Genomic DNA, 10,306 nt, shown 5'->3' on the forward strand with positions numbered 1-10,306 from the left:
TCTTTGAAAAATAAGAATACTGGATTAAAAAGAGAGCTTCAGGAGAAAGAAAAGACACAAAAGGATACAGGCCAAAATAAATGTTCCTGATCCTTTTTACTCTAAAATCCTTAAGTGAGATGCAAGTTTCCATCTCAGTTGAAAGAAAGAAAGATGATTATAGAATGTAGCATCTTGTGCTTGTAGCTGTGAAGTGCTAATTCTCTCATGCCTTACAAATGCTTATACCTAATGATCTTGTGATGCACATGATTTTTAGAGAATATAGGTTATTAGTTTCTTGTCTTGGTTTTTATGATGGTACATAAAATAAGGGACCTCCTTTCCTAGTAATCCGTTGCAAATTGAGATAGAACTCTATAGCTGTATCCCTGTGAAATGTCAATGGAAAATATTTCAGACTTTCTCCAAATGGAAATGGAATAAATTCAGGATTAATTGTAGAAATCTGGAAAGAATATATGTCATGTGCTATCTGTTGAAACTGCCCATGACATGTTCTGAAAGAACAACCAAATGTATAATACAGGAAGTAAATTGTAAAGTAGAAGTGGTGAAAAAACTAAACAGTCATGTTAGTAGAGTTGCTTAGAAAAAAAAAAAAAACTAAACAGGATTTAATTGTAATAGTTTATGTGTAGGGAAGTTAAGATACTAAAAATAGCATATTGCTTATTTTTTAATTATCAATGCAACCAAAAGATACAGATATGCCAAATTACTTACAAGTGAATTTTGTACTCCAGTAATTTTTTTAACTTACTACAAACTAGAAAAGCCAAAGTTGAAGAAATGACACTCTTGCAACTTTGATGATTCAGTTGTCTCTTTGCATCTACAAGCATATTTTATTGACTACTACCCTGGTCACAACTCTGAGACTCCTCTCAAAAACACAGTCCTCCCAAATCCACACTGCCAAATTGAAAATGAATTCTGTTTTGGAATGTAGCTAAGGAGATGTATGAAAATACCTTGATCCTGTACTCTTGTTGCAAATTATTTCAAACACTGTAGACCCTTTAAGAATTCTAATAGTACACAAGTGAATCTCTTATTGTCCTCAGAGCATCTCTTTATACCATGTAGAATTGACTACTCATTTTTTTCTAGTGTTAGAAAGGAAAAGATGCTATTAACTTACATCTCTCCCTGCTCTCCCCAGTAGAAACAAAAACTTCCAACTCTCTTGGCTAGAAACCTGTGTAAAACTTTGCTTTCTTTTTCCTTTTTGCCTAAAGCTTGGACAGTGTCAGAAACTGAGAGGATTCCATTTTCTTCCTTGTCTTCTAAATTACAAAGATGTTACTTTCCACTCTAAGAATTTGGGAGTGAAACATCTTTCTTGTGTAACCCATCTGAAGAATTTTAGGCTTCTGCTAAAGACAGTGTGGTGCAATGGAAAGAATGCTGATACATAAACAGTATTCTTAATTCTTCAAGGGTTTGTTCTGTTTTCCATTTTGGACTTTCTATATTTGTTACTGTATTGCTTTACTGCCTCAACGAAAGAGCCCTGTCCTGTAAGATCCTACTATAATGAATATCCTTGCAATGCTAATGGTCTGGTCACTTTCTAGGGCCTTATTTCAATGATCCTGCCTTTCCTTTTTATTCAGAAGGGTGTCATACTATTCAGGTCCTGAACTTTAGTAAGGGCGGTAAATCAGACCCCTACCATGCTTTGACTATTCAGATTTTTTTGCTGTGCTACACCTGTGAGCACCTATACTGGACAAAAGTACCTGTGTGCATAACTGTGACTCGTGATGGCCTTAGGTTCAGCTAGAAAGTTTCTTTAGCATCCTTAACTTTATCTTTAATTATTCATTTTCCCCAGCAACAGCCACTCACCACTAAATGTACAAGCAGTGCTATAGTCAGTAAAGCATGCTATTAGTAATCAGTCAAAATATTTAACACTAGATAGCGAGTCAGTCAGGAGAGAGAAGTGCAGTCTATTGATTACCTTTTCCACATCTGTTTCACTCTTTTTCTTACTGAAACTCTCGTTTTGTCCAGGGAACTTCCTTTCCCATAGTTCATGTGATTGGGGAGGTGAATCCCATCCCAAATTCCGGAGATTAGTCCTGACTAATCTAAGCCAGTTAGTGCAAGACCTTTCCCTGGCGGCTGTTATTGGTCTGGGGTAGACACAAGACCTAAATGGGTCTAATCAGACCGAGGGGAAGGGCTTGGTTCTTTCTGAGAAAAAGACTATGTCGGACTGAAGGTAGGTGGCCCTTATTTAAAAAGTTGAGCGTTACCTTATAATCACAAGGCAATCAAGCCTTAGAATGGAATTGACACAGTAGAATGCAAATTTTTTTTATTGTTGTACCCCAGAATCAAATCTAAATCTCACCCTTTTCCCAGACTGCTGATAACTTAAAAAAAAATTCTTTGGCCAGGAGTGGTAGCTCACACCTGTAATCCCAGCACTTTGTGGGAGACCGAGGTGGGCGGATCACCTGAGGTCAGGAGTTTGAGACCAGCCTGGCCAACATGGCAAAACCTCATCTCTACTAAAAATTAAAAAAAACCAGGTGTGGTGGCACACGCCTGTAGTCCCAGCTACTTGGGAGGCTAAGGCGGGAGAATTGCTTGAACCCTGGAGGTGGAGGTTGCAGTGAGCCAAGATTGCGCCACTGCACTGCACTCCAGCCTGGGCGACAGAGTGAGACTCTGTCTCAAAAAAAAAAAAAAAAATCCCTTGTAACAGAACTCAAGGTTTCCATTACTTGTAGTAAAAATTGTTTCTAACTGTTAAAAATGGGAAAAAGAATCCCAGAGAACAAAGCATGGGGAGTCCCAGGATAGAAACAGTTTATTACAGAAACAGGATGCTTTTACCTTTAAAAGAGTAGTAAAGAACCATCCACTCACCACCCCATATGCCCCTTTTATTTCTGGGCAGTGGTTTGCTTTTTTTCTTTTGAGTTTATAATTCAATTTATTATATACTTGATAGTAGTATATACCTGAAAATAGATGCTTTAATTATTTTTTGTATCTTCTTTTCTTTATTTCTTAGCTTCTCTCTGGTATTACATGAGGGCAGTTGATTTATTATACCTTCCTCATTGGGTAGAAGCATATGTCAGATTATTTAACTTGTTTCTCAATATTTCATATTTTAGAATATAAAATTATAAATGTAAGGGCCATATCTGTCTAGTGTGTTTCTTAGATATGTGAATTCAGACTTTTAGTTCTCATTTCTTTATTTCTTTCCTTTTTTTTTGAGACAGGGTCTTACTCTGTTGCCTAGGCTAGAGTGCAGGGGCGTGATCTCGGCTCACTACAGCCTCCGCTTTCTGGGTTCAAGTGATTCTCCTGCCTTAGCTTCCCAAGTAGCTGGGACTACAGGCGCATGTCACAATTGCTGGCTAAGTTTTGTATTTTGGTAGAGATGGGGTTTCACCATGTTGGCCAGGCTCATCTTGAACTTCTGACCTCAGGTGATCCGCCCTCCTTGACCTCCTCCCAAAGTGCTGGGATTACAGGCGTGAGCCACTATGCCCAGCCTCAGTTCTCATTTCTCCTGACAGCCATTCTCATATTCTAGCTATATCCTCTCCAGTAGGAAGAGAAGGAAATCTTTATCAATTTGTATTGTTCTAGGAATCTTTCTGCTAGAAACAACTGGTTTAATGTCATGGGACTGTTTAGGAAATAGAATAGTATTGCTATATAAAAGAGATGCAGAGTATTATTAATTAGAGCTTATAACCTTTTCAATGATAACATATACGTGCTAAAACATGAGTGGTTGCCTTTTAGTATATACTAGGAAACAAAAGATAACCTTTCTAACTTCATTCTAACCTCATTAAAAAACAAGGTGATTATAATTTTAGTAGGTTTTTTTGTGAGCCTGATGAGATGTTTTAAGATTTAGAATGACTGAGTAATTTGGTTATGTCAAGTACAATAATAAAATCATCTTACAAATTATCCCAATAGGAAATCAATATGCTTTAATACTTGAAAGATTCTGGTAAAAGTAGTAAAAACATTGGGGGTGGGATGGGGTGGGGGGTAACGGTGGTGGTAGAATGTGAAGGAGACCAGGATCAAATGTGTTCTTAATAGTATGCAAAATCTTAAGAAAACTCAACATGCAGCACATGCGTTAGGCCCAGGAAGGGTGGATAGGGCTTGGTGTGCAGGCTAGTCAGGTGTTTCCTGAAGCCGGTGCCAGCTGGAAGGGGAATTAGCCGGTAAATATAAATAGTAGGAAAAGAATTATCCACAAGATTTAGGAAAAGTGTTAAAGAAAATTATAACCCATACTCGCCTATCCATTTTCTATGACATGGTGCATAATATCAATAGTGAATATTTATTGATTATTGTGTGCCAGACATTGATCTGAATGCGTAGCCCATGTGATCCTTACAACCCTATAAAACTGTGCTTCCCAGGATAGTAGCTATGAGTCATATAGGACTATTTATATTTAAATCAATTAAAATACAATCAGTTTATACATTTAGTTCCTTAGTTGATCCTAGTCACATTTAAGCTGCTCAGTAGCCACGTAAGGCTGGTGGCTACCATTTGGTCACTGCAGAGAACATTTCCATAATCACAGAAAGTTATATTAGGCAATGATGTTATAAAATGTATACTGTTAACTAACTCTATTTATCGATAAATAAACTGAGACTGAGATAGGTTAAATAATATATCCAAAGTCACATAGCTGGTAAGGAACAGAGCCAGGATTCTAATCATCCAGTCTAGCTACAGAACCTTTGCTCTTTCACCACTATGCTATTCTGTGTATAAAGTCAATTTGTAATAAAACACTATCATGTCTTGACAGTTTTATATTACCAAAATGCATTTTTTGTTAAAAGGGAAAGTCGCATGTAATACACAATTCTATAAAAGTATAAATCTGTTAACATAATTGAATTGTCAGGGAGAATGTGGACCACATCATCCTAAATCCTGTAATGAACAAGTTATTAGAGTTGGTTGATGGCACCAGCTGAGTTTTAGCTCTTGACTACTTCCCTCCAATTATGTCTAAATGCCTATGTATCTGTTCCCTATTTCCTCTCAGTTGTCTTTGTTAGAACCACCAGTCTCCAGAATTATTGCATTACCATTGCTGGTTCGTGCTTTGGGGATTTTAAAATGAAAGTGTCAGTTCTCTAAATAGCCCTTTATGTAGTTTCCCTTTGAGACATGTCTAAGTCCTGAGAATCTCTGAAGTGTTTGTCAGTGGCTGGTGATCACTGCGGTTGAGGGCTTGGAATTCCAGGGAAAGGTACAAGGTGTCTAGCCAGGAAGATTTACATCTTTATTCTCTATGAGTACTATAGCACTTGAGAAGAAAAGGAGATAGAATTCTGTTTTCTATTTGTACCCTTTGTCTGCTCTAATCATTCCAAATGATATGCCTGTAGAAAGCGTTTCACCTCTTGCAAATTATCAATAGTGTACAAAGTGGAAGGGAATATAGAGATCTTTTATTCAATCTACATTCTCATGCACATCTAGGTGCCAAAGATAGATAAATTTAAGACTCTTCTTGGTTTTCAAAAGCTTGCAGAGTTGTAGGTGACACTGAGGTAATTAACACAAAGTTTTACTGCAGTTCCATGGGAACACCCTTATAGGGCACTATACCCAGTAGGGATACCCTGTGAGAGCAGGAGTTCTTAATTTTGGATAAGAGGACTCTTTGGGGTTCTGACAAAAGCTAAGGAGTTCATGTTGGGGCAGTTGTAAGATTAAAGTGGTATTTTAATGTAGTGGTGTTTTTACCTCATCATTTAGAGAGAATCTCAGAGAAAAATGTCTACACAAAGAAGTTCAAACCAAAGCACTTTGAATAGCAAAAAGGGGTCTAAAATATTTAAATCATGATTTTGAAGTATTTCTTGATTGAAAATTTGGTTTATTTTATTGGGGAACTGTAAAATAATTATATTTGAAGCTTTTTAGAATAAAATTTGTTGTAAAAATTTAAATAACATATGCATGTACATTAAAGCAAATAACTTAAAAAGTGATTATCTGAATTATTTTGCCCTATTTATTGTAGTTGAAAAAACATTACATTTATCCTAACAATTTTTAAGCATATAGTTCAATAGTGTTAAGTATATTCATGTTGTTGTATAGCAGATCTCTAGAACTTTTTCATCTTGCAAAACTGAAACTCTATACCCATTGAGCATTAATTCCCTCTCCCTCTTCCACCAGCTCTTGGCAACCACCTTTCTACTTTCTATGATTTTGACTACTTTAGATACTTCATATGGGTGGAATCATAGGGTATTTATATTTTTGTACCTGGCTTATTTTACTTAGCATAATGTCCTTGAGGTTCATTCGTGTCATAGCTTGTGACAGTATTTCCTTCTGTTTAAAGCTGCATAGTATTCCATTGTATGCATATATGACATTTTGTTTATCTGTTTATCTGTTAGACATCTAGGTTGCTTCCACTTCTTCGCTGTTGTGAATAATACTGCAATAAACATGGGTGTGCAAATAATTCTTTGAGATCCTATTTTCGGTTCTTTTGGCTATATACACAGAAGTGAGATTGCTAGATCATATGGTAATTTTATTTTCAATTTTTCGAGAAACCTCTGTACTATTTTTAATAATAACTGCACTATTTTACATTCCCACCAACAGTATACAAGGATTCCAATTTCTCTGCATCCTAACACTTGTTATTTTCTGTTCTTTTGATAGTGGCCATCCTAATGGGTATGAGATAATGAATTATTTTGCCTTTAAGAGACCCTGGGCAGCCTTTTGAGTTTCCAGTTCAGTCACTTTTTTTTCTCTACATCAGTGGTTCTCAAAGTGTGGTCCTGGAGGAACAGCGTCAGTAACATCTGAGAATTTATTAGAAATGCTAATTATTGGGCCTTACCTGAAACCTGCTAAATCAGAAATTGAGAGTTGGGCATGGTAATCTGTATCTTAACAAGCCCTCTAGGTTATTCTGATGCACACTCAAGTTTGAGAACTGCTGCTTTACACTAATAATTCTCAGCCACAGTTGCATATAAGAATCACCTGCCCAGGTGTGATTCTGTCCTGTGTGGCTGTTCTCTTGAGTGGGGTCGTTTGTCTCTGTCCACCTTCTCTCCCACCTAAGTGTGTGTAGCTACCCAATGGAAGATTCGATGGACGTGGACACGAGCCCCCTGAGTCCCCAGAACTATCTTTTCAGTTGTGAACTAAAGGCCAACAAAGGTGATCACTTTAAGGTGGATAATGATGAGAATGAGCACCAGTTATCTTTAAGAACAGTCAGTTTAGGGGCTGGTGCAAAGGATGAATTGCACATTGTTGAAGCAGAGGCAATGAATTATGAAGGCAGTCCAATTAAAGTAACACTGGCCACTTTGAAAATGTCTGTAGAGCCAACGGTTTCCCTTGGGGGCTTTGAAATAACACTACCAGTGCTCTTATGGTTGAAGTGTGGTTCAGGGCCAGTGCATATTAGTGGATAGCACTTAGTAACTGTGGAGGAAGATGCCGAGTCAGAAGATGAAGAGGAGGAGGATGTGAAACTCTTAAGTATATCTGGAAAGTGGTTGGCCCCTGGAAGTGGTAGCAAGGTTCCACAGAAGAAAGTAATACTTGCTGCTGATGAAGATGAAGATGATGATGATGATGATGATGATGATGATTTTGATGAAGAAGGAACTGAAGAAAAAGCGCCACACCAGTGAAGAAATCTATACGAGATACTCCAGCCAAAAATGCACACAAGTCAAATCAGAATGGAAAAGACTCAAAACCATCATCAACACCAAGATCAAAAGGACAAGAATCCTTCAAAAAACAGGAAAAAACTCCTAAAACACCAAAAGGACCTAGTTCTGTAGAAGACATTAAAGCAAAAATGCAAGCGAGTATAGAAAAGGTGGTTCTCTTCCCAGAGTGGAAGCCAGGTTCATCAGTTATGTGAAGAATTGCTTCTGGATGACTGACCAGGAGGCTATTCAGGATCTCTAGCAGTGGAGGAAGTCTCTTTAAGAAAATATTTTGGACAATTTTTTAACAATTTTCCATCTTATTTCATTTCCGTAACAGTTGATACCTGGCTCTCCTTTTTATAATACAGAGTGAGAACTTTCCCTACTATGTTTGATAAATGTTGTCCAGGTTCCATTGCCAAGAATATGTTGTCCAAAATGCCTGTTTAGTTCTTAAAGATGGAACTCCACTCTTTGCTTGATTTTAAGTATGTATGGAATGTTATGACGTATTAGTAGCAGTGGTCTGACATGGAAATGGTGGGGAGACAGAAATATACAAGTGAAATAAAACTCACTATTTTAATAAAGGAAAAAAAGAATCACCCAAGGGCTTCTTAAAATGTTTTTCTGATCTTAAGCCCAACTCAAAGAAAAATTTTGATCCATGTGGTTTAGTGGGGTTTTGCCTTGAGCCTTAGCATCAGTTTAAAAGCTCCCCAGGTTATGATGATGATGGTGATGATGATGATGATGATGATGATGATGATGATTTTGAGACAGGGTCTCACTCTGTTTCCCAGGCTAGAGTGCAGTGGCACAATCTCGGCCCACTGCAGCCTCCACCTCTTGGGCTCAAGCAATCCTCCCAGCTTAGCACCCCCGAGCAGCTGGGACCACAGGTGCACATCACCATGCCCAGCTAATTTTTGTGTGTATATATATATATATATATAGAATTTTTGTTTGTTTGTTTGTTTGTTTTGGTTTGTTTTGTTTGAGACGGGGTTTCACCATGTTGCCCAGGCTGGCCTGGAACTCCTGGGCTCAAGCGATGCGTCCACTTCGGCCTCCCAAAGTGTTGGGATTTTACCTGGGATTACAGGTGTGAACCACCACACCCAGCCTCCCCAGGTGATTCTAATGTACAGCCAGGGTTAAGAGCCACTGCTGTACAATCAGCTTGACCATTTCAGGGCGCAGGGCTTCACAGATTTTTCATTTTTAGTAGCATAATTGTCTTAACAATGTAATATGCTAGTGCTTCTCAAACTGGAACATGCATACTATCACCTGGAGATCTTGTTGAAATCTACTTTGTGATTCAGTAAGTCTTGGGTGGGGCCTGAGACTGCATTTCTGACAAGCTCACAGTTGATGCTGATTCTGCTGGTTCATGGGCCACACTTTGAGACTCAATAAGTAACCCTCATCAAAGTCAGGGCTTTTGTTTTGGGGAAAATTCAAGTATTCAAATAGAGCTTTGTTGTCATTCCAAAAAGTCCTCACCATCCGATGTGTTCTCTGAATGGATAAATATAAGGTAATCCATCTTTGTTGGTGTTGTGCTTTCATTGATAGAAATTTTGTACAAAAGTATTTCCCTGCATTATCTGTGTTCCAGCATCTTTGCTGATGAAAGGAAAATGAAAAGATATATGAACTTAATCTTTTTCTATTTTTACATTTTACCATTTAGGTTATTGTTCATGCCTTATGTAAATGATCATTGTGGAAGGAAGGATATGTTTTCTTTAATTCCTAAATTGAGAAATTATTCTGAACGCAGAAGCAATGGGAAGATGATGATTGTACAATGCCTAATATCCTTTATTCATTAAGACTTACACTAAAAAAAACCCAACTCAACAAATTTACACATGAAAGACATAAATAATGGTGGTTGTAACCAGTGGAAAGCATTCAAGCTTGAGTCAGTTTGATTCAGCAGCTCAGCAGGATATTAAGGAGATTGTCAGCTTTCTCCTAAAGTTGTCCCCCCACGTGTTATGGAAGGGCTGCAATACTTCCAGGATACACATTTGCACACCACCCCATCCAGAAGAGAGATTTATGGAAGAGTGAGGAACCTTCTTTTCCAAAGGAAAATCTTCCCTCATGTCTTACTGCCCCACGTTCATTCACACATTCAATCCTGAACTATTATCTGTGGCCAGTTGAATACCCTGTATTAATTGGCTTAGGCTTGAAGATAGAGAAGGAGACTTCACATTTTACTGTTTACTACTACTGCAGTTTTTTGTGTAGGCACTTATTTATGGGTTGAATTATGTCCCCCCCCCAAAAGATATGCTGAGGTTCTAACTCCTGGTACCTCAGAATGTGGCCTTGTTTAGAAATAGGGTTGTTCCTGCTCCTGAATGACTACTGGGTACATAACGAAATGAAGGCAGAAATAAAGATGTTCTTTGAAACCAATGAGAACAAAGATACAACATACCAGAATCTCTGGGACACATTTAAAGCAGTGTGTAGAGGGAAATTTATAGCACTAAATGCCCACAAGAGAAAGCTGGAAAGATCTAAAATCGACACTCTAACAT

The 10,306-nt window shown here is 37.8% G+C and overlaps 1 pseudogene; it reads left to right on the plus strand.

The window, feature by feature from the left end:
• The first annotated feature begins 7,151 nt into the window (after window positions 1-7,151).
• On the plus strand, window positions 7,152-8,001 carry LOC108517451 (nucleophosmin pseudogene; annotated as a pseudogene).
• Window positions 8,002-10,306: the final 2,305 nt, after the last annotated feature.

This window comes from Rhinopithecus bieti, unplaced genomic scaffold (genome assembly GCF_001698545.2).
Source record: "Rhinopithecus bieti isolate Rb0 unplaced genomic scaffold, ASM169854v2 scaffold_41677, whole genome shotgun sequence".
Taxonomy (NCBI): Eukaryota; Metazoa; Chordata; class Mammalia; order Primates; family Cercopithecidae; genus Rhinopithecus; species Rhinopithecus bieti.